The sequence below is a fragment of the Amblyomma americanum genome, chromosome 1 (assembly GCF_052857255.1).
Source record: "Amblyomma americanum isolate KBUSLIRL-KWMA chromosome 1, ASM5285725v1, whole genome shotgun sequence".
Taxonomy (NCBI): domain Eukaryota; kingdom Metazoa; phylum Arthropoda; class Arachnida; order Ixodida; family Ixodidae; genus Amblyomma; species Amblyomma americanum.
The window spans coordinates 59328677-59335277 of NC_135497.1; the positions used below are offsets into that span (position 1 = coordinate 59328677).

At 49.4% G+C, this 6601-nt stretch overlaps 1 non-coding gene across 1 annotated transcript; it reads left to right on the forward strand.

The window, feature by feature from the left end:
- The first annotated feature begins 5973 nt into the window (after positions 1–5973).
- On the forward strand, positions 5974–6057 carry TRNAL-UAA (transfer RNA leucine (anticodon UAA)). Its single transcript has one exon. It is a non-coding gene; the product is annotated as a tRNA-Leu (tRNA).
- Positions 6058–6601: the final 544 nt, after the last annotated feature.

Sequence of the window (6601 nt, forward strand, 5' to 3'; positions counted from 1 at the left end):
GCCTCCTAGGACCAGTATTCAGATAGTCGGAGACGAGCAGGCCTGAATACATGGTTTACGCGAAGTCTACAGTGTCGAGCCTATGGGAATTACTAAGGCATGCAGCGCTTTTGCCGGTGGTGTGGCTCTTCGGACCACTTTCGGGCGCAATGCTCGCCGCATTCCTGTGGACGCTGCGGTGTCCACAGCCACCGGAGCGGAGTCTACGTCCAGCTCTCCCGACGCTGCTGTGATCACCAGCCGAATGTCACGTATTCTCTGCGCCGCTGCTATTCAGACGAGCCCACTGACGCCTTCCCATCGCTCAAACCAGCGACGGATATTAAACTCGGCCGACAAAGAGCCGAGAGGAGGCACAAACGGACTCGGCGGAAGCTCCATCATTCGGCAAACTGTTCAGCACTTTTTGCGGAGGCCGAAGGAATGCCCTGCAAAGACGTGGCGGTCCTGAGCCTGTTGCTGCTGTGTCTGTGTTCGCAGCTGATCAAATGGTTGCCACTGCCCCCCCCCCTTTTAATTGGGTGGGCAGTGCACAATCGAGGTGGTTCCTGCTGCCGCCAAGTGGGCGCCTCCTGCACCGCTGGGCACGTCTGCGGATCTCGCGTAAAAAATGTGTAATCGACGCCTGCGGCTGCGAGTACGTGCAAAGTCCGCGGTGCCTGTGAAAACAAACTGGCCGAGTCGTGAAAATGACAACGCACGCGGCTGCGGTCCTCACGAAAATTCGCGGTGCACTGGCGAATCTAACGGGATGCGTGAAAAAGCTGCTGCCATTGCGCAAGGACCTACAGGAGCCGCCAACGGAGCATGCCAGCTTCCGCTTGAGAGCCAACAGCGCGACTTGTATGATTCCAGCGGATCATTCGCTTTTGGTGAATGGAATTCCCCAGCACTGACTGAACTTACTGAGTGCGATGTATAGATGGGGTTTCTGCGGAACGTGAAGCGTTGGGTTCAATCTGCGACCTCTGGTTCTAACAGAGCTCAACACGGTCGCCCGGAGTAGTAGCCTCCTAAGAAGTCCCCTCCGTCCTCCGGAGGGCCGCGAAGCCAAGCTTAATGTGAGTGCGCTGCGCTTTAGTGCTGCTGTCTCAGGCCGCACGCCTTCCTTACCGGGCTTCAAGATTTAAGGGCGAAAGCTTTTATAGGCTCATGACTCGCCAACGGGGATGTACCCAGAAAAGTGTGAAACTATAGCTCTCATTGAATCTGATGACGTCATCGATATAAGCCACCAAAGCAACTACAACAGTCTCAAACAATGTGGAAGCAATTGTGCGCAGCCGCAATTAATCGGGATAATTCGGGCGTCATCGCAAAGAAAATGATATAGACGTGTGGCTGATGAGCATGTGACGTTATTGGTCTCTCTCTGGTCCTCGCAAGAGGGTCGCAAGAGCTCTGGTCCTCAAAAGAGGACGTGGGTTTGAACCCCGATTCTGACAACGCTTGTTCTTTATCTTTTGCTCCCTTTGGACCTACTGTGAACTTTGTACGTAGGCAGCACTAACACATTTTTAATGAGGCAGCACTGCCCTGTTTCTTTTGAAGCGAAAATATTCACTACGCCAGATTTTCGAGATCTCAGCCGGGCCGCAAGTTTTCTTTGAATGTAGCTAGAGGTCAGCGTGGTCGCAAGTTTGACCTTGAGTGTAGCTAGAGTTCAAACCATGAGCATAACGGGTGCTAGTCAGGTTCGACGCATGACGTCAGCTACAGCAGCGGCACCAGCGGCTGTTACACCAAATATCTACTTTCACCTATGATTTTTGACCTTGGCATTGACCTCCGGTTAAGCGGGAAAGCGTCTACCTTCATCGCATGCTCTCATCATGAAAGTGGGTTCTGCATAAAACGCCCGACCCGCCCTGGTGGCTCAGTGGTTAGGGCGCTCGACTACTGATCCGGCGTTCCCGAGTTCGAACCCGACCGCGGCGGCTGCGTTTTTATGGAGGAAAAACGCTAAGGCGCCCGTATGCTGTGCGATGTCAGTGCACGTTAAAATTCCCCACGTGGTCGAAATTATTCCCGAGCCCTCCACTACGGCACCTATTCTACCTTTCTTCTTTCACTCCCTCCTTTATCCCTTCCTTGAAGGCGCGGTTCAGGTGTCCAACGATGAGACAGATACTGCGCCATTTCCTTCCCCCCTAAAAACCAATTATTATTATTATTATTAAAACGCCCGAGTTCCCGGTTTCGAACCCGACCGCGGTGGCTGCGTTTTAATGGAGGGGGAGATAAGGCGCCCGTGTGCTGTGCGATGTAAGTGCACGTTAAAGATCCCCAGGTGGTCGAAATTATTCCGGAGCCCTCCACGAAGGCACCTCTTTCTTCTTTCGCTCCCTCCTTTATCCCTTTCCTTACAGCGCGGTTCAGGTGTCCAACGATATATGAGACAGATACTGCGCCTTTTCCTTTCCCCAAAAAACAATTATTATTAATATTAATATTATTATTATTATTATTATAAAACGCCCGAGTTCCCGGTTTCGAACGCGGACGCTGCGGCTGCGTTTTTATGGAGGGAAAACGCTAACGCGCCCGCGTGCGGTGCGGTGTCGGTGCACGTTAAAGATCCCCAGGTGATCGAAATTATTACGGAGCCCTCCACTGTCGCATCTATTTATTCCTTTCTTCTTTTACTCCCTCCTTTATCCGTTCCCTTACCGTGCCGTTCAGGTGTACAATGAAATATGAGACAGATACTGCGCGATTTCCATTCCCCCAAAACCTATTATTATTATTATTATTATTATTATTATTATTATTATTATTATTATTATTATTATATTATTATTATTATTATTATTATTATTATTATTATTATTATTATATTATTATTATTATTATTATTATTATTATTATTATTATTATTATTATTATTATTATTATTATTATTATTATTATTATTATTATTATTATTATTATTATTATTATTATTATTATTATTATTATTATTATTATTATTATAAAACGCCGGCACCCTTTGTTGCGTTCAGTGGAATGCTAGGTGTGATCAACGCGACGCGTGACATGGAAAGCGGCAGATGTGCGCTCCGTCCCCAGGTTTCAGAGAGGAGGGAAGGAGGCATCCCAAGTGTGCTGCTACTTCCTCCGTGACGTCACACACCTTGACTGAGCGGAGCGGGAAGCGTCCGCTGGAATCGCATGCGCACTGAGCAGGGCATCAAAGTAGGTTGTGCATAAAACGCCGGTGCACTTTATAGCACTCAGCCTAACGCTAGGTGTGTTCGATGCGACGCCTGCGTGGAGGCCTCCAGACGCTGGACCACAAACGTAGCTAGGGAGATGCAGCTTTTTCCTTTCGACCAGGGTTAGCCAGATCTAAACAAACATCAATTTTTTTCTTTCCTCTGTAGTCGGTTACAACTAAAAAATTACGACTAACGTAAGCCTCACCTCGTGCATTACGACCGCATAATTATAATTGGTTTTTTGGGGGAAAGGAAATGGCGCAGTATCTGTCTCATATATCATTGAACACCTGAACCGCGCCGTAATTGAAGGGATAAAGGAGGGAGTGAAAGGAGAAAGGAAAAGAGAGGTGCCGTAGTGGAGGGCTCCGGAATAATTTCGACCACCTGGGGATCTTTAACGTGCACTGACATCGCACAGCACACGGGCGCATAAGCGTTTTTCCTCCATAAAAACGCAGCCGCCGCGGTCAGGTGCGAATTTCGAAATTCCTCGCTGCGAAATTATTCCGGAGCCCTCCACAAAGTTACCTGTTTCTTCCTTTCTTCTTTCAATCTCTCCTTTATCCCTTCCGTTACGGCGCGGTTCAGGAGTTCGCCGATAGGCGAGGCAGATACTGCGCCATTTCCTTTCCCTAAAAAAAACATTTTTTCATTCACATGCTACCTGCTTACTTCTTATCCGAGGAAGGAGAGCGAGAGCGCGGGATTACGTCGCCCTGTTTATTCTCTCAGCCGTGGAGCAGTGGCCAGCGTCTGGGACCGCAGCGCCGCCGCTCGGCTGAGAGCCCACTCCCGCTGCCTTCGCGGCTGCTCGGTTCCTTTTGGAAGAGACGCTACATGTATGCACACACACTTGCACAGACTGAATATATTTTCGTAAGAGCAGCAGCACAATAGTCAGAATGGCCGTGTGGTCCAAGGCGCCAGATTTAAGCTCTGGTCCTCGCAAGAGGGCGTGCGTTTGCACCCCACTTCAGACAACGTTTCTTTTTTACCTTTTTCTTACTTTGGACCTACAGTGAACATTGTACGTAAACATTACTAACCCACATTTTTTGTTGTTAGCCTATAAAAAGGCTAACATCTATTGTTAAGCATTAAAACACATTTCTATTAACCAGCACTGCCCTGTTTCTTTTTTCGTTCCCCTGTAGTCGAATACAACGAAAAAATTACTGCTGACGTAAGCCGGAGCCCTCGCACAGTACGACGGCACCCCAAAGGTGCGAGTGTGTGAGTGAGTGAAAAACTGTATTGAGCGCTAGATTCGCTGGTATTCGGCGGTCTTAAGATGGCTTCGTCCATCTTCTTGCAGAGCGGTCTGTTGCCCTTAGTCCAGGGCTCCACTGAATGCTGCTGCCAGTTGTGCTTGCCGAATCAGACCTTAGTCGATCTGGCCATCGCTGGAGAGCCCTCCCTCCCATTGCTCCGCACTCGGGTTTGATATAACGTGTGCCACGTCTATCTTCTGGCATGCCCACGTTATGTGATACAGCATGGGTGTTTCGTGGCACCAGGGGCATTTGTCATTGTATTGTGTGGGATACATTTTCCTGAGTGCGTTTAGGTTCGGGTACGACCCGTTTGCAGCTACCTCTACGCGACAGATTCCTCTCTGCTAAGGGAGTTGTGCGGTGGCGGATATCGCTTTCTGCAACCCTTGTAGTAATTTATTATCGCCGAATAGTCTTGATGTAAAGGTTCGGTTCCCACGAGGTCGCCTACGTTGGATGCTCGGTAATAAGTGTAGCCTCGAGCTATCCTGTACACCTCTTGGTTCCCTGCCCTCCCGTGGGTCCCGGCGTCCACACTATCGTATGCCTAATTGGTTGTTCGTTTGGTTGTCGTTGTGTTATGTGGTCTCCGGGGCGGAGTGTGCGAAGCGCTCCGTGCCCTATTCTGCCGCTTAGATAGTTGAGTCATGCCGTTTGTGAGTCTGTAGGGATTGTTAAAGGCTGTTTGTACCGATAGCCCTCCGCTGCCTCTAGAGCGACGAACGCTTCTTCAGTCTCGACTATCGTACACTCTTGTAGTGATGCACTGGTGATCTCGCGTAGGTTCGAATCAATCACCGTTGCTACCGCGTTGCTGTTGCTCTGCCCCGCTGATCTGGCGTATGTGGCTGCGTCCAGGTATACCGTCGTTTCTTGTTGTTTCTTGGGGACCGGCGCTGTGGTCCCGGGCGCTGGCCACTGCTTGACGGCTGTGATTGTAAACTGGGTGACGTGTGCCCGCGCTCTCGCCCTCCTTCCTCGGATGATAAGCACATAGTATGTATGGCGAGCAATTTCGCACCTTTTGGTCCCTCTCCGCTATCGTTTTGGGACCCAAAGGTGCGAAATTGCTCGCCACACATACTATGTGCTTCCTGTCATCCAAGGAAGGAGGGCGAGAGCGCGGGCACACGTCACCCAGTTTACACTCGCAGCCGGGGAGGAGTGGCCAGCGCCTGGGCCATTTACTGCCAGATACTGCGCCATTTCCTTTCCCTAAAAAAACATTTTTTCATTCACATGCTACCTGCTTACTTCTTATCCGAGGAAGGAGAGCGAGAGCGCGGGATTACGTCGCCCTGTTTATTCTCTCAGCCGTGGAGCAGTGGCCAGCGTCTGGGACCGCAGCGCCGCCGCTCGGCAGAGAGCCCGCTCCCCCTGCCGTCGCGGCTACTCGGTTACTTCTGTCAGAGACGCTACATTTATGCACACGCACTTTCGCAGAGTGAATATATGTTCGTAAAAGCGAATGCGCCGTGGTCAGAATGGCCGAGCTGTCTAAGGCGCCAGATTTAAGCTCTGGTCCTCGGAAGAGGGCGTGGGTTCAAACCCCACTTCTGACAGTATTTCTTCTCTTTTGCCAAACTGGAACATTTTTTTCCTCCGTCAGCGCGGCTTCCAACGTGGTAGTTTTATGTGAGATATACGGTGTTTTGAGTAAATGATGTCCGTTCCGTCATTTGTTTTGCGCAAAAATTGATCCCTTGCTTCTGGATTCCGCAACAGCGGTTCATAAGGTACCCATACTCGTCCAAAGTTGAAACGCAGGCTCTCCACTCCTTCGACATTAATGACATTATTAACTGCTAATCAAGAGTTACAGACAACTAAAGAGGAGATTGGGGGCAGCGGAAAAGATTGCATCAGTACCCCCCGTATGAAATTGGTCTATAGACTTTCTATAGACTTCTTATAGACTCTATAGCCGCCCTTTAGACTTTCCTTTTTTTCAAGACCGTCTAAAGAGAATTCAAAGACTAAAGTCTACAACCGCCCTAATTTCCTTTTGTCTATAGATGGTCCGTAGACTACTGAAGTCTATAATCGCAGCAATTTCCTTCTGTCTATAGATGGTCCTTGAATATCTATAGACTAATGTCTATAACA